This window comes from Balaenoptera ricei, chromosome 11 (genome assembly GCF_028023285.1).
Source record: "Balaenoptera ricei isolate mBalRic1 chromosome 11, mBalRic1.hap2, whole genome shotgun sequence".
NCBI lineage: Eukaryota > Metazoa > Chordata > Mammalia > Artiodactyla > Balaenopteridae > Balaenoptera > Balaenoptera ricei.
The window spans coordinates 88,572,254-88,593,997 of record NC_082649.1 but is presented as its reverse complement, the minus strand read 5'-3'; the positions used below and the strand labels follow the sequence as shown (position 1 = coordinate 88,593,997).

The window sequence follows — 21,744 nt, the reverse complement described above, 5'->3', positions numbered from 1 at the left end:
CGTGTCTTAAATGGGAAACTGCTACTATCGAGTTTCCTTTAATTCTAATACAATTTATATTTGAAAACAGTCCATTGTCTAATTGGTAAATAAAGAATAAGGAGTGAGAATATTTTGAAAATTAGCTTCTATATTTAAAAAATGTGGAGGATTGGGTTAAAGTTAACAGCTTTATTGCATTATTTACTCTACAGCTCACCCATCAAACAATTCAGTGAGTTTTAGTGAACTTATGCAGCTGTACAGCCATCACTAAAGTCCAGTTTTAGAACACAGCACTTCAGAAACTTCCCTTGGGCCTGTTTTCAGTGAGGCCTCACTCCAGGCAACCATTGATACTTTTATAGTCTCTGTATAGATGTTATGGCAGTGGAATCATTCACTGTATAGTCTTTTGTGTCTGGTTTCTTTCACTTAGTATAATGTTTTTGAGGTTTGTCCACCGTGTTTCATTATTGCTCTGAAGTATTTCGTTTTCTGTATTCACCAGTTAATGGATTAGGATCGTTTCCAATTGTGGTTGTTATGAATAATGCTGCTATAAATGTTTGGTTATTATTATTATTATTATTATGTTGTTGTTGTTTCTCTTGAGTAGGTAACCTAGGGGTGGATTGCTGACTTGTAATTGTATATTTAACTCCAACGAAACTGTCAAAGGGCTTTCCGAAGGGGTTATACCGTTTTATATATTCCCACCAACAACATGCAGGGGTTCCATTTTCTCCACATCCTCACCAGCACTTGGTTGTATTGTATTTTTTATTATAGCCTTTTTAGTGAATGTGTTGTGGAACTTCATTGTGATTTTAATTTGTGATTCTGAAATCACTAACGAAGAGCATCTTTTCTTGTGCTTACTAGACATTTGTGTATCTTCTTTGGTCAAATGTCTATTCACATATTTTTGTCCATTTTCAAAAATTGGGTTGTCTGTGTTTTTAGAATTGTAATGTTCTGAATGTATGTCCTTTATCAAATATATGTGCCTTTTCATTTTCTTATTGATGTCTTTTTTTTTTTAAAGATCAAATTTATAGAGAGAATGTTTTTGCTTATCTCTTTTAAATTTTATTTTTATTTATTTATTTATGGCTGTGTTGGGTCTTAGTTCCTGTGTGAGGGCTTTCTCCAGTTGCGGCAAGAGGGGGCCACTCTTCATCGCGGTGCGCGGGCCTCTCACCACCGTGGCCTCTCTTGTTGCGGAGCACAGGCTCCAGACGCGCAGGCTCAGTAATTGTGGCTCACGGGCCCAGCTGCTCCGCGGCATGTGGGATCTTCCGGGACCAGGGCTCGAACCCGTGTCCCCTGCATTGGCAGGCGGATTCTTAACCACTGCGCCACCAGGGAAGCCCCTTATTGATGTCTTTTGAAGAGCAGAAGTTTTAAATTTATCATTTTCATCCTCTTATAGAAAAATATTTTTTAAGAAGGCAGTCTTACTAGTGAAAAATGATATATTTTGACCTTTGTTAGTCTGTTTCTAAAATGATACTGGGTTCCTGACTTGATTATTTTCTTGGTTTTTAGCTTTTTTTACCCAGCAATGAAACAACAGCTTATAACATCTATCTATATTTTTGCCCCAGAACCTTCTGAATGTATTATAAATCTTGTGTGAAAAGTTAGGTTTTCATCATTTTACTTTATAGTGAAAAAGCAGTAAATAATTCTACCCTAGGCCTGTTCAAGACAGTTTCTTGAACAAGTAATTAAGCTTCATTGAGATACACAATATATATTAAAACTAACACCAAATGGCTCAGATTATTAGAAATTCAGGGTAGTGGGGAACAGGTGTCTGTGTTTGAGCTCTTTTTCTTCATTCTGTTTAGAACTCAGCAGAAGAAATAAAATGGCTTTTTAGTTTCTCCTTTTGTAACTTTTTAATGTATATTTTATTGATGCAGCAAGCTTTTTAAAAATTGCCATCTGGAGATCAATCACAACAGTGTAATTCTGGCTTGAGAGTGTCAAGTTTTTATCATCCTTTTTCTTCTCTGCATATCTCACTTTTGTCTTAGTTTGACGTTGGCTCACTAGTAATAACTTACTAAAGTGCAAGGTAGATCTTGAGTAAATTTTGTTTTAAAAAAGAAAACTTGATAAAGGAAGGAATGCAAACTGTACACCTAATTATGGCATTCGAGTTGGATTTTCTTAGCCACTCATCATCTTCATATGCAGAGTCATATGCAGAGGGCAGCAGAATGATAACACTTAATTGAAAGTGAACTTCTCAGGTGGATTTCAAGATGGGTACAAGTTGAAGGTTATTTGAGTACTTTTTCCACTGCTTTGCATCAACCATCTTTTATGAATTTTCCCTGTGCAGAACAGTCCTAGCTTTGGTGCAGTGTGTCATCATGTATGGACAGCAAGCTATATAAGAGACTCTGATAATGAAGATCAGAAACTAGAGGGGACTGAGATCACCTTTCAGATAGGACACATTAGTATGAACTGTGTGTACACTTCCTACCTCATATGCATATTTTTGCCATTAGAAGTTAGAATTTTTCTTGCTAAGAAGTAAAATGACACACCGAAAGTTGGTCATAAGATGGGGGAAAAGTTAGTAGGAGTTTAGTTGTTGCTTCACTGAGTGCCTCTTAAATGAGAGAATTCGATGAGGGAGAATGTGCCTGGCGTGCGGAGTGCTGGCAGAGTAGCTTGTTAAGCTCTTGTGCAGGCTCATTCCCATCAGAGAATTAGCTGTGCCTTTTTGGAAGTCGTCTCCTTTGTTTTGCATTGTACACCATGCCGTGGAGGTTCATCTTGTAGACATGGAGCACCTGCTTGTGCAAACAATTAACTTGGTGCAGTTTTTCCCAGCGTAGTTGATAGCACAAAAGTGAAAATACAGGAAAGTGTTTTAATAAGCATGCTGTATATAATCTTTTAAACATCTACTCTCTTGGAGTTTGCCAGAAATGTATTTCAAGTACGTAATAGTTTTCAAGCCTTCTATGGTGATGGGTCCTGCTGAGTTAACCACAAACTTTTGGTTAGGCTGCAGTTAGCCAAGCAGCAGTTAGCTATACAGGCAATCTGATCCTGTCCCCTTGTTACCTGCCAGGGTTTTTGGCCTCCTTAATCAATAGAAATTGATCAGAGGCCAGACAAGAAATTCAGGCAAGGCTTTATTGGGGCCCCTGCTGCAGCAGGGGGGCAGTGGGAACAAAGAGCAGGTTCCCTTGCTTGTTCGCTCCCCGGGGGGGCGGGGGGTGGTGAGCTTGTTCCTTATATGGGGTGAGGGTAGGGGTGTGGCCAGGGGTCCAGCCAGAGGGGTGGCTTAGGTGTTTTGCCCACCCCTTAGGTGGTGGTGTGTGCAGGGGGCATGCGTGCAGTACCCTGCTTTTGCTCCTGATGCCCTGCTTTTGTTCCAGGCTCTTCAAAAGTGGCAGTTGGGTTTTTTGGTCTCTTTGTATCTTTTGTCCAGAATTTGCCCCAACTGCCAGGCACGCAGTTATTTTTAGTCCCATACGGTTTTCTCTGTATTTTGTTGCTGGAGGAGAGGTGTGTCCAGGTGCAAGCATTGCAGCACTGCAGCAAAGGGTCCCAGGTCCCAGCCCGTCTCACCCTTACCAACCTCGTCTAGTAAACTGAGGGCGCTCCAACCTGGCTTGTATGCCTTCCCTCAATTACAAACCAGGGTGCATGTTTTGCAGACTGTTGAGGAAATGTGGAGAGTTAACAAGATGACTGGACTTAACTTCCTGTCTTTAATTCTCTTCCCCAAAGTGATGGTGTTGCTCTGACTGGCTGTGTTTTCACTATATGATATAATAAGGTTTTCTTCACAGCATTTAGGGCTGATGATGAGTTTCAGTTTTCTGTTTTTGAAGAATATTCTCTGATACACTTGTTTGTCAGTGTCAGACAAATGCCAGGGAGGGTTTTTGGGGAAAGAATTTTGATTTGGCCAGGAAACTTGCACTGGTGGATGTCTAGGCTGCTCTATTGCACTTAAGCATGAATATGCATAAAGAAAGTGAATGTGCTAACAAATAATGGAATCCCATTTGCTGCAATATAGAAAAAATGTTAGATATTTGTCGTTCTTTATTTGCACCATTAGTATAGCTGCATAGGGTCGCTGGGGACCCTTCTGAATCTCTTGCGTGGTAAGAGTGACCCATCCTCACTGTCGCCTCCCTGCAGATCTTGGCCTTTAAAGCTGCCAAGGTGCATATGTCATCCTGGTCACCTGTGAAATGATTTCGTGGGCTGTGGAGGACCCTCTTTTTACAGTAGGTTCTAGAGGTAAATACTGAGGTGGCTTCTCATCACAGATTTACAAATTGGCTGAATCATCTTAATTTTTGCTATTCATTGGTCTAGGATTTGTCATGTGGGCTAAAGTTGATTGATTGCTCATTTCTCTTATATATAAATTATACTTAAGTTTGTGTTCTGAGGTGTCTATATAGTTTAGAATATACTTTAAAGTTTCTAAGTAGATCTTGTCAAAAGTTAAGTAATAACCACTTTTAAAACCCATGGCACCTTGTAAAGCAATTATACTCCAATAAAGATGTTAAAAATAAATAAATAAATAAAATAAAATACAAGTTACTGACCAAAAAAAAAAAAAAACCATGGCACTGTGAAAATAAATGACTTTGGCTTAAGCCAAGTAAATTCAAACTTTCCTCATTCTGAAGGTATAAATGAGACATGAGATGTTATGAAAATTGAATTTGTAAAATATTTTCTTAGAGAAGCCTTAAAGAGGGAATTTGTATTTTATTTTTAACTTTAATTTTCAAAAATTACTACAGAATTAGATATCTATAAGTTAGATGGTCTTAGCATATTTCTCCTGATAGTAGTCAGTTTTTCACTGATGAGAACAGCAATGTCACCAATAAGTAAACAAATCTAAAAGTATTTTCACACTTCAAAAAGTTGACATTGAAATGCAACCGGACAAGCTTAGTTACTACAGTGTGTGTTTCAAGTGAATATAAACGGTGAATTTGGGAAGCATTATAAAGTAATGCTTCTTCTTCCCCGTCGTTGCAATTGCTAATTATCACTCCATTATATATCCTTTATTTTGAAGTGGTGTATGTCAGCTGTAAAGAGGACGGGTAGTGAACGCAAATGGAGAGTGCCTGCAAAGGCCTGAGCTCCATGCAGCCTCTGCCTGAGCACGGGGTGTGACTCTAAACTTTCCCTGGCTTTTGTTTTCTAACCTATCAGATAAAAGGTTTATATTTAATAGATCTCTGTAGTGCTTTCCAGCTCCAGATCCTCAAATTTCATGGGTTGTAATTTTTTTACCCAGTTTTGTTCTAAATAAAAACATCATCTGATATGCTTAGCAATTAAATTATTTGCAAATACTTTACAGACTGTGGAAACTAGCATATCTTGCTGCCTTCCTTCCCCCTTTCGCCTCTGAGAAAAAACTATAACACCAATGGAAATTCCTTACCGTCTGCTAACTTTCAGATAAGAGCAGAAGCCTCAGGTTGAGTTTCTATACATTCTGTATTCAGTGTTAGGATGCCTGCACAGAGTTCTTAAATCCAACAGACTTCCTTAAATGGTTCTGAAGAGAATTAATCTCTACTGCTCTAAGGCTTCCATTGGAGATAGTGAATTACCTTCTCTCCTATGCATTCAGAATCATACGTGTGTGTGTGTGTGTGTGTGTGTGTGTATGTATGCGTTCCTATCTATATCCTTGGGAGACTTGAGAAAATAATCAATGAATGACTTTTTGGTGTTCTGTGGTTCAGGTTGAAAAAGGCTGTGGACACTGTGATGTGGTATAATCAATTCTTATGTGAATTTACAAATGCAAAACAAAACCCACAGCAGAGATGTTCTTTGTACTTGAGACTTCACCACCTGGCATATGCTTTTAGTTTTCCAGCAACCCAAACACTTAGTGAACACCTACAGTCCTTTCTGTTACCGGTGATCATGTGCTTTGGCTGCCCAAATTATTTGGCGTTCCCCGCACTTACTTGTTTGTCTCTCCCCTTGCATTTATTTCCCCCTCCTCGGAATATTCCCTTTGTTCACTGGTTCACTGCTTGAAGACTCCCTAGTCAGCTTCCGTTGAACTCATCTCCCAGGACAAAGTTGGTTTTGCCTCTTTTGTACGCCAGTACCTGGCCTGATAACCATCATCTTTCACATTTGAAAAATCGTATTTTGCGGAATCATCTCACCAACCCTGTCCCTACCCATCCCCAGAAGGACTGCTAGACTTGTCAGCACCTGCTCTGTGTTGGTTGACTATGGAATGATCCGTTTACACTCTCTTGCTCAGTGTAATGATAGGCATTTATAGTATGGTTTTGCAGCAGTAACAGCAGCAGCGTATGGGGGTACCAAACAGCAAAACACCTTGGTCTACGTGGAGACAGAAATGCAATCTTGGCTTCGTTAACACCACACTCAAACCACCTGAGCCCATAAATGTTGTTACTGCCTGACAGGAGCATAAAGACATTAAAAAACAGCTTAAGTGATGTAAAGACTGTATACATCAAATACAGATATGTAATTAGTGGCATAGAACAAGCCAGCAATGTCTTTAAAAAATAAATAAATAGAACAGCGCTTCAAAGGAGGTACGTACCCAGGAAACCTAAAATGAAATTGCCTACATTGTCACTATATGGACGGTCTTAAAAGGTCAGTACCATTCTTGGGCCTCTCTTATAGTTTTCTCATTTGTGAAATTGTTGTTTTGAGAGAATTGCTTGAGGAGGATGTATGAGCAAGTGTGTTGAAAGTGAGAAAGCAGCAAAATAGAAGTGTGAAGTGTTAGTGAAACCGAACAGATTCTAAGTTTGAATTGTTGAGAGGTTTCTAGGTCTCATCTCTTTTGTCAGTCAAAGAGGTTAATACATAAGGTCTTGCATACAGTGGATGTTCAGTAAATATTTGTTGAGTCAAGGAAACAAGTGAGGCTTGGGGATATAATGAACAAGAATGACACTGTGGGTTGGATTGGGGTGCAGAAGAGTGTTCCAGACAAAAGGATCCTCTGGAGAATGTCTAGAAGTGTCAGTGCTACCTGGCAATGGATTGTGAAGGTAAGAACTTTAGATCCGGCTCCCATTGCACGTGGGAACTCGTGCTGATACTCTGAGGAAGGGAGTGGTGTAAATCAGTGACAGAGAAAGAATGAACTTTGACACTCTTGTGGTAAACTAAAGAAAGGACAATATTAGAGGCCCGGAGGTTTGTAGTAGAAGTAGCTCAGGTGAGCTGTACTTTGATCCACAGTGGGAGGTGGAATAATAACCGTTTATTGAGGGACCATGATATGCCAGGTCTGGTATGAGGCATGTACTTTTATCTTTACAGCAGCCCTGGAGACACCTGGTATTACTTCCTTTTTAAAGATGAGGATAGACGTAACCCATCCGGAACGTACATGGTGTTAGTATGATGTACTAACTCGAGTTGCAGAGAAAGGCGTTACACGGCAGAGAAAAGTGCGGGTGGGGTGGCAGCTGGGGTGGGGTGAAATATGGCCCTTAACGTGTGGGCCTCTTGAGGCGTTGCCTTTACAGATTTGGTGGAGAAATACCACCCAAGCTGGTGCTGGTAGCTTGGTGAAGCTCATTTTGATTTCTTTGGAAACATTACTTGTTTTTGTTCAAATTGTTTACTAATTATTATTTAAATAAGTCAGACCTTTATATGTTTGTTCTGTTATACTGAACATTAGCCTTACTGCGAGGAAGGATCTTTAACCACTTGGGAAATGCATACTACCTGTTTTAAAGAGATCATTTGATGAATGAATGGTGGTACTGTATTGTAAAAATTTTGAATTGGGGGAGAAAAATAACCATTACTACATATGTTTGAAAGTAAAACGAAGAGCTCTGTCCGGTAACTAACTTGCCACTTGAGTAACTTAACTACATTAACCACCCAAAGAAGAAATGAAAGTAAAATTTTTTATCATTCAAATATTTGGCTGTGTCCACTGTTTCTGTTGTTTTATATGCCGAAGCCCCTTCCTTGGACAGATGACGTTTTCCCCTCTGATGTCTTCACACTTCTTTGCCTTATATAGATCTTACAGGTTTATACACAGCAATCCACTTCATTTAAGCTTTCTATTCCTGCCTGCAAGCCTCCTTTCTAATTGCATTTCTTTCTGAAATGCCTTATATCAGCTTCTCAGCTTCCTCCCCTCAGTAACCCCAGAGATTTGAGTCAAGTAGATTCCTATAATATCAGGAGGTTCAGCTATTCTATAGGGAGTCATAATATTTATTGCAGCATACTGCTAGTATTCCTTTGCCTGTTTATTCACCAGTCTACTGAATGCACTGTTTAGCTTGATAAGATACTTTGTTTTTTTTTACTGTGTATGTTCTGAATATTTTTATTTATAGGTCTAGACCATAATGTCCAAAAGGGAACTGTAATGTCTTTCATTTGTTTGGCATTGAGCTTAGTCCAGTGTGAACAGGCTCATTTCTTCAAAAAAAAAAGAGAAGGTTTTAGTAAGAAAAAAATTTAGTGTTTTTTGTGTGTTTTAAACTACACCAATTGGATGAAATAGTAAAGGTAGAGAATATGATTTTAGGAATATGAAATTGCTAAGTTTATAGAAACAATTTTTAAGTATCACACGAAAAGCATTGTATTTGTGAAAGATGCCTGATGTATTATAAAATAATTTTGACTTGTTTCTGCCAGTCCAAAGATTTATATTAAGTTAACGTTTTAAACACAAAGACATACTGTTGCCTTAGTGGTGGTGATGATGAAATAGGACACATTTCCAAGAATGCAGCCATCGTTAAAAGGACTTCTATTGGATGGCATTTTTAAGTCATCTCTTTTTTTCAAAGTGTAATTTTCAGGAAGGAAATAAAAATCTGAACGAAAAGTGTTTTTTATTATGTCATCAAAAGGTGGAATGAAATATTCTTGTTCCTGGATTTAAAGAATAAACATTTCATGTATGTTTGAAACTTAGAAGTTTGGAGGTGAGAGGCATTTTGCTGAGCAGACATTGCTTTTTATTTCATTAATTCCTTCAGGACTCTCCTCAAGACACTTGATGTTAGGCTGACAGTTCCATGTTAGTTCAGGCACAGTGCCCAGGGTTCAGCCTGTAGCTAACGAAAGTAAAGGCATTAAGAATCCCAGTAATCCACTCTCACTCACATCAGCTCTGTATATTCTGGTCAGTGGAACTGGGGAGAAATTGGGGGCATTAAGTGGGCTAGACAGTGAAAGGCACTTCTGCCATTGATGTGTGAGACTCTTTAAATGGAAAATGACTTCAAATAATGGTGCCAGGATGGTGTCCTTTACAGTTGGCCCAGGTTCATCTTAGAATGGAAAGTTCTTGGAGAGAGCTAATTTTTCTCATTGTGTCACCTGTAATTGTTCTTAAAATGGCTTCACTTTTAAAATAGAGAAGGTGAAAATTGCATCGCATCTTTTGAGATAATTTTCAGCAACAAATTCTGATTTTTTTTTTTTCCTTTGTAAAACTGCCTACTTAAAATCTTTATGCTTTGTGTGTCAACCTCATACTCAGGAGATATGCACAGAAAATCCAAAGTTGCCAGTGAAATCTGAAATTACTCATAAGTTGCATTTAATTTTGAATTATTATAAACATGATCTTTGTATATAACCAGAATTCGGGGGTAGAATCCTATTATTACAGATAACATCGACTAGCAATTTTCTTATATAACAAACATAAGCTTATAGCCAAAGTCTCTCTGCTTAAACTCTGGCAATTTTAATAGCTTAAGAGTTGACCTACATTGACTTGTGTTTGAGTTCCTAAGACTGTTCGATGCTTGCAGCTTCAGGAGCAGGTTTGAATGCCCTCCTCCTCCTGTTCTTGGCATCCTGCTGTCTAATATTCTCTGTTGGTTTCTCAGACCTTTTTGCCTGAGATAGCAAGCAGACACGAATCCAGTGGTTTCCCTTTCCCTGTTCTTTTTCCTTTTTTTGGCTGGTGTTGGGGGTTGGGGGGAAGCTTCTCTTGGACAGAAGTCACCCTTCTTGTTTTGTCTGCCACCTTAGGGATTTTACTCCTTTCCCACAGACAGGAGTTTTGACTAGAGTATTCAAGGCTGAACTTACTTTCAGGGTGGTTTTTTTAATTCCAGCTTAACACCTCACTCCATCCCCACCTCATTTTTTATACCAACTTGATTGTTTGAAAGGGTGTGGAAAGAATGAGTGTGGTTCCTGGGACTTAGCTCTTCAGATATGTCTGGGGACCCCAGCAGCTGGGTTAAGTCTAGGAGGAATCGGGGGCAGTGTCTAGCAGTTAAGGAAGGGCTATGAGAAACACAAGGCTATTTCTGAGAGGCTTGTTAGGAGAGTATCCCTAAGAAAGATGGTTCTCCATGCAGACGTCACATTAGCCTCCTGGGGAGCACAAAACCTTTGTATAGGTGGGGGCCCATCTCGGACCCATTCAGTCATTGTCTCTGTTGGTGGGACCGGAGCCTCATTCTTCTTTAAAGCCTCCCCTGTTGATTCTAACGTGCAGTCAGTTCTGAGAGTCACTGATCTAGCGGTAAAACATAGTTGACAATCAGTGGTATGAATCTGGTAGGATTGTCTACCAAGCTGTTCATTTCTTTAGCAACTTTTGTGTCTCTTAATGCTTCAGCATATTCCTGTTGTTGAATTTAACTTTTCATTCAGCTAGTGAATTTTACCTTTCTGGTTAAGTAGCACTATAGTACACAGTACAGAGGGTTTACAGTAGCTGAGTACATGCTCCCTAAATAATAGTGTTTATCTGGCTCCCTGCCTGCCCTTCTGGCTTCATCTTCTGGTGCCCAGTCTCTGCAAATCTGCCACCTTGGTCTTCGTATTACCATACTATTTTCCTTCCAACCACAGGGCCATTTTCTATACTTTGCCTACCTGAGACTGTCTGTCCTTGACTCTTCCCTCCCCCCATTCTGGTTAACTCCCTCACCGCCCCCGCAAAGCCACTTTCTTTGAATGTGCCCTTCATGTTCCTGTCTTTTGGAATGCTTTCCTCAGTTGTAATTTCCTACGTATGTGTGTGATTATTTGCTAGTTTGACTCACTATTTAGACCTAGCTCTTTAAGAGCAGGGATCAGGCTGTTTTTACTCACCATGGGGTATTTCTAGCACCTAGCACAGTGCTTGAGATAACAGCGTGTGTTGAATGAATGAATAAAATGCAAGGTAACGGGACACAAATTCCATTAGCTTGTATATGTCTATAGAACCAAATAAATAGGAGAGTTGATAGGAACTCAAGAGACTTCTGAGGCTTCAGATACTGAGCAGCGTACGGGTTTTATCTTAAAGCCTTCAGGAGTGTTGTTTTGAGGATTCTGGAGCCCCATTTGGGCTCTGCTATGTTTGCTCTGGGTTTGGAAGGGAGAGAAATTATGCTGGGTATTTGTCCTCCAAGGGCTTTGCAGGATGGACGCTAAAGAGTCACTGTGGAGAAATAGTGGTTTATAAAGAGTGGTTATTTTTAGAGAAATTGTTACTCAATGGTGGCAAAATTTATGGACATAAGTAATTATGACTTCTCTGGGCACCTTTTTTTTTTTTTTTTTTTAAGGAAATGGGGATAATTCATACTTTTTTAAGTTTAAAATTGGCAAGCAAACCAATTGTTCATTAAATCACCTGCTTATTAATAGCAGATGAGTTTTAGGACACATGTCTAATACTTAGGAGTATATTTTCACATATCTATGAATATTACTTTCAGAATATTTACACGAATTTTATAAGGAAGGCAGTGTTATGGGATAAAAGGATCAAGACCACTGTACCCAGGAGTCAGAAGACACTAAATAACAATAAAGCCTTTGGCAGACCGCTAGGTATCTGCCTTTCATTTTTGTCATCTGTAAAACAGAAGAAATTGAGCTAAGTATTTTCTCACAGGGAAGAACCAAGAGAACCTGGTTAACTACTACTCTTTTTTGTCTGGACTTACCTCACAGCTTAAAAGAAAACGCATTGTAATACATAAACCAAGGGAAAAAAGGTAATCATAGATGGCTCCCCACCCCCCATTAATTCCTGTTTTTAATTGTCCAGGGAATAAAATGCATGGGGATTCACCACTGTTTTTTTGCTAATGACCAGCCTTGCAGGAAGCCTAAGGCTTAATTAAGCTCACTGGAAAGCATTAGCAAAGCCACAGTATTCATGGCAGTAAAACGAAGACCTTTCTGTGATCTTGGTGGGCAGCTCTTCTGAAAAGTTTCCAGGCAAAAATCACCCTCCATCGCCTATCATGTAGAACTTTAGGGAGTCAGTTTAGTACCTGTACATGTGCTGAGGTGGGCTCTCTAAATAACAAGAAACGAGACTGCCTGCAGCTGCCTCTGCTTGTTCACCTGACAAAGGGGGTCGTTGGCCTGGTTTAAGTGCCGTAATTGTTGTCATGCCTTAGGACTCACCTCGGTATCTGGTTGCTGGTGTCCAGGCCCTCATCAGAAAATTCCTCCTCCAGCTCATTTTGTTCAGCTTCTCCCAAAAATTGCTCCCCCCCCAAAAAAAATTACTGATAACAAAAGATTAGAGAGACTCAACAGTCCATTTGTCCCTAAATTCTTTCCCTTAAGGATCTAGGGGCCCTAAGTGGAGACTGTTGCCCATTGGTTTTTAAAAGTACCAGGGAGCCATGGGAACCTCAGCCAAAATTTGCATTTTGAGTAACTAGAGTGACAGTGTCAGTGCCGTATATTCTTTTTCCTGGTCCTAATTTTCTGCTCTGGTTTTCATTAGTATTGATTTTTTAAATATATAAATATTTAATCTGTGATTAAGAAAATTTGTAATCCACTGCCTCCTTTGTGGTGTACAGTGGAGGTAGAATAATGGTTAGATTTTTGAGAAAATGTAAGTTTTCTTAAAGCATTGGATTTCCCTAATGTACTTAATATTTTACAATTTTTAAAGAATTTTACTTCAGTATGGACTCTAAATACATTCACAGCTTTATGCTAAGTATGTCTAAAATATTGAAGACTTTAAACAATATCTCAATACGTAGCATACTTGGATTCAAACTGGATCCTTACTTGTCACTAGATGTCAAAGATAGGATAATGAGGTCTTCCTTAAATGCTCTCAGCCACCAAGCAAGAAAACTGCGTTAACCAAGTGAGTGCAAGACTTTATGTATAATTTCCCAGTGAGTACCTGGCTACCCATTTGTGGCAGATGGAGCTTGATCCTGTTGTTTTTCCTATGGGGATTTTCAGGGTCATTGATTGGCCCACCAGACTGATTGCAAGCACTGTCAGTGATATTTCCACTTAAGAGAGGACATTTAACAGGAAACCTTTACTGGGGGAAAAAGATTTCTACTGAGAAGATTAATGGGTCTATAATTTTAGAGACAGAGACAAAACACTGTCTTAAGGCAAATTAAACAATGAAATTGGCATTCCCTTTAGAAAACATTTCACTGGCTTCTTAGAGAATTTTCATAATACAAGAACATAAGCAAATGATGTATCTGCCAGCCCTTAATTTTTCTTCATTGTTCTGCCTTTTTTTTTTTTTTAACTATAAGAACACCTGCTTACTGCCTAATAGCAGTTAAGTAGACAGAATTAAATTATTTTAGGCTTTCTCATATTTGTTTTAAATATATGTTAGAATCATGGTCTTTTGTCATTCAGAGGATTCAGATGTAATAAACTTGAGCTGCATCATGTAGAATCTGAATCTCAGAGAATGCAAATGACTGGGAAAGGTTTGAACAGCTAGTCACAGAGTATAAGGACTAGACTTGGGAGTCTCCTGACTATTATATTGTTACAAGGGCTAATTTAATAGGATTAACCTCATTTTAGGCATCCAGTGGCCCAAATAAGTTGAGTTTGCAGAACTGCGCTCTCTTTTTTAAAAAAATAAATTAGGAAACCTGTCACTTGAGGAATTTTACAACCAGAGGATGTGATAAGGGCAATAGTTGAAGGTGAATTATATGATTCCTTGTTGTATTGGTTAACTAGTATGTCATTTTTACTACTCAGACCCCTTACTTGTTTAATGATAAATTTATTTTCTGGAAACATTACCACCATCGTTCTCTTGCCCCTAATATCCTGACTGAAACAAATTTATATTTTTTCCAGTTTGACAAGAATGTGTGTGTCTTTGTTCTTAAGAGTTCCAGTGTTGATGTTGTTTTAACTTTGGAATGGCAAGTCTTGTTCTCTTATGAAAAAGCAGCTATTCTAGTTTCAGTTGCTTTTTTATTAAGATTTGCATAATATGCAACCTATGGGGAAGTCCTTTGACATACAGACACTGAAAGCTTTGGATTTGCTTTAGTGTGAGAAACCGTATGCTCTTTGTAGTCTAGACTTGTAATCGGCAAACTGGCCCACCACCTGTATTCTGAGCCTGGGAGCTCAGAATGGTTTTACGTTTTTAAATGGTGGTTGTTTAAGTGTCTACGTAATCTTCTTGATTTTGTCTCTTGGCCTGTAAAACCTAAAATAGTTACTGTCCGGCCTCTTACAGAAAAGTTTGACCCCTGGCCTAAAAGAATGCAATAAATATTATTGATAATATTTAACTGGGTATCTGAAGAGTTGACTAGGAGGTCAGAGCTGAGTTACTTATATTAATTAAGATTCACTTCTGGCTTCCTTGAATTAACCATTATTTCCTCTAGAGTAGATCTGATCAGAATGTAAAACCGTAAAGGTTTTGTAGAAACTCAATGTATTTTAACATGGAACATGAATCCTCTTTCGTAGGCATTTTTCTTTACTTTTAAACTGGTGTCTCTTTGAGAAATGTGGGAAGCATGTGTCTGTGTGTGAACTATCTATTGCTGTGTAACAAATTATCCCCAAAGTAGCAACTTAAAACAAATGTTATCTCACACCTTCTTCTTTCAGTTTTATTGATATATAATTGACATATGAGTATACACACACACACACACACACATATATAGCACTGTATATAAGTTTAAGGTGTATAGCATCCCTTGACTTAGATATATTGTGAAATGATAACCACAATAAGTTTTGTTAGCATCCATCGCCTCAGATACCAAAAAAAAGGAGAAAAAAATTTTTTTCCTTATGATGGGAACTTTAAGATTTACTCTTTTAGCACCTTTCAAATTACTATACAGCAGCAGTGTTAACTGTAGGCATCATGTTGTATATTACATACTCAGTACTTATTTAATTTTATAACAGGAATTTTGTACCTTGTCACCACCTTTATCCAAATTCACACACCTTTTAAAAGGGTTAGGAATCTGGGGGTGGCTTAGCTGGGTATTCTGGCTAATGAGGTGGTATCAAGGCGTTGGATGGGGCTGCAGTCAGCTGAAGGCTTGACTGGGGCGAAAGGATCTGCTTTTCAAGATAACTAGTCCTTACGTGACTTGGCTGAAAACCTCAGTTCCCTGCTGGCTGTTGGCAGGCAAGGCAGGAGGTCTTAGCTGCTCACCACATGAACCTCTCCTTAAGGCGTTGTAAGCGTCCTCAACACATGACTTCTGGCTTCTCACAGTGGTCCAAGAGAGAATGAGGAGGAAGCTGCACTCCCTTTTTATTCTCAGCTCAGATCACTTAAGTCATATTTTGTTTGTTACATGCATGTCATCAAGTGAAGTGACAGAAGGAAGGTACAGGAGTATGTATCTTTTGGGTGGAATTAGGAGCACTGGTTTATTTGGATGGTGTATTTGTGTCTATTTCGTTGGTGTCATGGTGTGTGTGTTTGAAGACCACGTGCTTTTGGGGGGTGTGGAACTTGTGTGGGGTGGATTTGGGGGATTGCTCAAGGGGCGTGGGTGGGCATGTGTATGTGTCTGTCTGAAGAGGGGTATGGTGTGTCTGAGATGAGATTGAGACAAGGTAACACTGGGATGCTGTTTTTATCAGGAAGGAAGGCTGACTGGTGGGAAAAGGTAGACTCTTCACTCTCCCAGGCGGGTTGAGGTTTCATTTGGAGGCCTCCAAGAGAGGCTACGTTTCTGCTTTTGGAAGCTGCCTTTGCCGTCCGTGAACTGGGATTATTTCATTACACACATACATATATATATGTATGTATATACATATATGGATTTTTATATGGATGGCTTTTCTACACAAGCCTGTGGAATTTGCCTCACCCAAGCTACCCCATTTTAGTCTGCCCCGGTCAATTCAGTCAGGGATCTGTTTGAGGTATCACCAGTACATTTTCAAACTGGGCCCAGTGGATTCAGTTATGAAGGAGATTGAAAAAATCTTTGTATACAAAGTCTTATTCCCTCACGTTGAAACATATTCCAAAACATTTCGATTTTGAGAGGACTTTAAAGTGCAGATTTTGAATTCAGGGCTATTGTCCAAGGTGTCACAGGGGAAAAGAAACACAACATCCTATAATACTAGACGTTGGTGATTTTCCTTAATCTTCAAGATAATATTTTACGGAGGCTTATATTTCAAGAAAGAATAAAAACTATTCTTGGGTCACAAAATGCTTACAATTTATTAGTTATGGAAATTAATACACAAGCAAAAACTCACTTTAAGAATAGATAAGCAAGTTTAAACTTAAACTCTGTGTTAATTCTTCTCTAGTAAATGGTAATGATGGGACCAGGGTGGAGAGGGAAAGATGGAATGATTCTTGGATGTGTGTGTTCTGTCTGCACCGTACTGCGAATAATGTCGGTGACTGTATCTGTAGAAAAAAGGTGGCATTTGTGTGTGGCCATGTTCAGTCATTTCCATTTAGCTAAGTTTTTGGATACTGTTCAAGGACTGATTCAACTTAAATTCAGCATTTGCAGTTCTCATAGTTGATAAAGGAAAAGTCAGACAGCTTCAACAGTAACATCCTGAGATTCTGAAAGTCCCAGATGGAATCTTAGCTAGTCATCCCTGTTGTTCTTGTTTGTTTTTATACAAACTGGTATTTGCCGGACCAGTTGTAACTGTGGGATCTACAGATCTGAAATTGCACGCCATCGTTTACTTGTTTGTGCTTTTTTCTGAGTAGGTTAATAGCATATTCGCAGAAGTTTCCAAGAGGGACCCACGTACTCACCCAGGTTAAGAACTACTGAAGAATCTATTTGCGATACTCGTAGTGTTCTTTATCTTTGTTTCCTCAGCACTTAGCACAGTGACTAAATATGTCCCAGGGATACAAGCTGGTATTTTTCTGGGAAAATTTTATTACTATAGATGTCTCATGATTCCCTCTATTAACCCATGTTTTGCTTCCTTTTTCTTCTTGGGCCCCAGAACCTTTTAAAGAGAGCACTCCTCTTGGATCATTTGGAGAATTTTTATTTTTTAAGGCACTAGATAGACGTGGTCTGAAGCTTTTAGGGGAGAAGTATTAACGAAAGTTAAATATTTTGGATTAAGTGGGAGTAGAGGGGAAGAAATCAAAGCAGACCTCAAAACAAGAATACTAAGAGTATTTAAAAATTGATTCAGTTTTTTAAATCCAGTTTTATTGTTAAGCATGATGTCTTTTTACTGCAGTGGTAGTAGCAGCGACTGTGGACAGGCATAGAGTGGTCCAGAGGAGTAAATCACGTCACACCGTGTTTTGCCTGCTCTGTCACATTCCCATATTTTAACCTTTCTGGCATGGTGGCACATATTAATATTGTTGACATCTCAGTTGGCGTTGGGAAGTAGAGGTGTAAAAATTTCCCTTTGACATGTGGTAAGATTAAGAAAACATGACATCAGTTGGGGCTTGGAGTAGATGCATAAGAGTTTTAGTTATGCACTGACCCTTCTGCTAAAAACTGGGGAAATTTTTTAGGAGTCTTGGTTAGGCACTTACCACTGTGTGGAGAGGCAAATTAAACCCAAATTCTTGAGAAGATTGCTAGCTTTCCCTAAGCCTATTGCTTATCTGTAAAATAAAGGAAATTTTTCATTATTATTAAAAAACAATTACTTTGAAACTAAGCAAAGGAGAGAGAGTAGCCAGTGTACTCCAGCAGCCTCTGCAGGTGTTCTCCAGTCTCTGTCTGCATTCTTGGATGGCAGTTATGATCATGCAACCACAATAAGATTACCCTGGGAATTGTAATGTGTGAAATGCGTAAACTCATTACCCTATTGGTTGCTAACTCAAACTTTTATCACAGACACATAGCACTTTGGGGAATTAACTTTTATTACTAGAAAAAAGGAAAACAGTGAATCACATTTTCCTTTAGGATAACAGAAAATACTACCCCCATCCTGCTCTCCTCAAAAAAAAAAAAAAAAAAAAAGAGCAGCAATCCTCATACTTCAATTTAGTTCGATGGTAAGACAGATGGAACATGAAAAGGACACTGTATGAAAGTTAGAAAGTCAATGAATGTAATAAATAGGGAAAATAGCAAAACCAAAGATGGTTCTTTGATCAAAGCAATGTGGGATCATTGGGTAAAAACAATGCTATGCAGATTCAGTGTAGAGTTTTTTTTTTTGTTTTTTTTTTTTTTTTTTAATTTATTTATTTATGGTTGTGTTGGGTCTTCGTTTCTGCGCGAGGGCTTTGCGAGGGCTTTCTCTAGTTGTGGCAAGTGGGGGCCACTCTTCATCGCGGTGCGCGGGCCTCTCACTGTCGCGGCCTCTCTTGTTGCGGAGCACAGGCTCCAGACGCACAGGCTCAGTAATTATGGCTCACGGGCCTAGTTGCTCCGCGGCATGTGGGATCCTCCCAGACCAGGGCTCGAACCCGCGTTCCCTGCATTGGCAGGCAGATTCTCAACCACTGTGCCACCAGGGAAGCCCCTAGTGTAGAGTTTTTTGGTCTTCAGTGTTTACCGTCTGTTGTGAACTTTAAAGGGGATACTAGGACGTATAGTTCTCAAATTTATTTCTTCAAGAAACTCCTATTTATACCTCACCAAACACTACTTAGCAACTGCTCTAGGTCACATTATGACCATGAGTCTGAGCTAGGTCTTCAGAAGCTTGAAAATCCTGTTTATTTCCTACATTTCACTTGAAACCTCCTCCCCCTTAAGCATATTTTTCATCACACCAACTGGATGTATTTTCCCCTTTGAACAAAATTCTGATACACTTTGTACCTTTGGGGTATTTATCCTGCTGTATCTCATTATGGTCTCCCTGGCTTGTTCACCGTTATTTTCTTGTATCATCTAGTATGGGGCCAGTTTTGCATTTACTAGACCCTTAAGGTACGTGCTTGAACCCCATCCTCCCTGATAAGGAACAGAAGTGAGAGACAGGCTTCTGGTTTTTTCTAAGCACCATTGATTTCCTCTCTTGGCGGCTCGCTGTGCACAGGCAGTGCTGGGGCTTCGGGCAAGATCCTGTTGACCAAGAGATGGGGTTTTCAGGAACTTAGGAAGAGTGTGGCTCTCAGCTCCCTTGTCCGGTCTAGTCACTGCAGCCTGTGGATCTTGAACTGTGGGTAACTAACTCTTCACAACTCAGAAACTGAGTGGAGGTATCGCTGTATGCTGTGCCTCCCCCCACGATTGACCCTCTTGCTCTCCTTATCACTTCTTCTATTTTAAACATGTTCATATTTTTCTTAACTCTGTGGGAGAGTATGTTTAGTTTTGCCAAAACATGGTCAGCAAGCTGTTCATCATATTCTTCAGTAGTTGAGAAGGTTGAATGAAGCTAATTCTGTTAGAAGTACAATAAAGAAGATAAATTGGTAGTATTATTTAGAGTTTTGTGCTTTTCTAAAAATTCTGAATTGAATTTGCTAGCTCTTTAGGAGTCATTTGTTGGGTAGGAAACACCTCTACTCTGATGAAGATTTTAATGGTTAGTCCTGATGTCCTCACCCGTATCCCTGCCAATCAAGAGTATTATTTCCGGGACTTCCCTGGTGGCACAGTGGTTTAGAGTCCACCCGCCAATGCGGGGGACATGGGTTCGATCCCTGGTCCGGGAGATCCCACATGCCGCGGAGCAGCTGGGCCCGTGCGCCACAACTGCTGAGCCTGTGCTCTAGAGCCCACGAGTCGCAACTACTGAGCCCTCGTGCCACAACTGCTGAGGCCCGTGCACCTAGAGCCCTTGCTCTGCAGCGGGAGAGGCCACCAAGATGAGAGGCCCATGCACCGCCGCATTGAGGAGTGGCCCCCGCTCGCCACAACTACAGAAAGCCCGCGCGCAGCAACGGAGACCCAACACAGCCAAAAATTAATAAATAAATGGATAAATTTAAAAAAAAAAAAAAAAAAAAGAGTATTATTTCCTAGCTCCTGTTTGAAGGGAAGGGTTTTGGTCTTGATTTGCTATGTTTGTTGTTCCCAGGAGTTAATGTTTTCTACTTATAAAATGAGTATGACTACTGATGAGTTTGTGTCTTCCTGAAGTTTTCCTTACTAGATTTTAAGTTTGGCACGTGCATGCATATTGAGATTACGTGGCTGTGGCTTATTTGTTAAGAACTGTTAGGTATGGGAGGAAGTTTTAAATGTATTTTTTATGATTGATGCATTTGATGCAGTAGTAACTCATGTAAGAGGACAAGTTCCTTCAAAAGACACTTGGACAAGACCCTGAATTAGTGGTCAGAAATTGAATACATTGTAATCTGCTTCTGAAAGAATTGTGTTCTCAATTCTAGCATGCTATTTTAAGTGCATTCCAGTTTCCCAGAACGAGGTCTGGCTATGGGTGTGGATGGCTCTTATCTTAACAGGAGGAACAGTGGACAGCTGCTAGGTAACAGAGATGGCATGAGTATAGGACACGATCATTGATCGACACCATGAAAACAGCTTTATGGGCTGTACAGGGCTAGAGCAGCTCTGCACTTCTCCAGGGAATTTCAGTTTAATAGCAGCGTAAAGTAACCAGAAGGTTAAATTGTTTTCCATGTAGTCTTTAATAATACAAGGAATTAGGAATACAGTTTTTAAAAACCTTTAAAAAAAGAACTATTTGGCAAATTGGCTCATGACTGGTGGTGCTCAGTAAATGTAGTGTGGCAATTAAGGCTTGTCTTTTTTTCTTATTGAATGATTTTTTTATGTAGTATCACCTCTCTGAGGCATATATTGGTATGAAACTTGGGGAAGCATTCTTCTGTTTTTACTAAAACCAAAATTTTAGAAGCTTGCATTTGCTTTATGACTATGCATACAAAAGTGTGTGTGTGTGAATGTGAAAACCAAAATAGCTCTGCTATACTTGCCCCCTCCAAGTGTATGTTTTGCTGGTTCCAACATTTTATCTCGCCTGTACTAAGAAGAAGGTAGGACAGGTATTGGTTGGCCAAAAGGTTCATTTGTTTTTTTCTGTAAGGTGGCTCTAGTAGTGCTTAGTTGTCTTTAACTTTGTTCGAAACAATTTTGTTAGATTGAATTGTGGCAGCTGTCATATCAGAGTGCATTAAAGAAAAACATCAAAATCGGTGAATTTTTGTGTAGCCATTTGAATATTGAAGATGGAAGAAAAGCAACCTTTTCGGCATATTATGCTTTATTATTTCAAGAGAGGTAAAAACGCAACTGAAACGCACAAAAAGATTTGTGCGGTGTATGGAGAAGGTGCTGTGACTGATCAAACGTGTCAAAAGAGGTTTGGGAAGTTTCGTGCTGGAGATTTTTTGCGGGGCGATGCTCCACAGTCGGGTAGACCAGCTGAAGTTGACAGCGATCAAATCGAGACATTCATTGAGAACAATCTTCATTATACCACGTGGGAGATAGCCGACATACTCAAAATATCCAAATCAAATACTGAAAATCATTTGCAGCAGCTTGGCTGTGTTAATCGCTTTGATGT

General features: G+C 39.5%; 1 protein-coding gene across 1 annotated transcript in view; it reads left to right on the top strand.

Annotated features, from left to right (window-relative positions):
* Positions 1–21,744, top strand: part of RYBP (RING1 and YY1 binding protein) — a 71,698-nt gene that overhangs the window by 31,508 nt on the left and 18,446 nt on the right. The gene's annotated exons all lie outside the window — the stretch shown is intronic.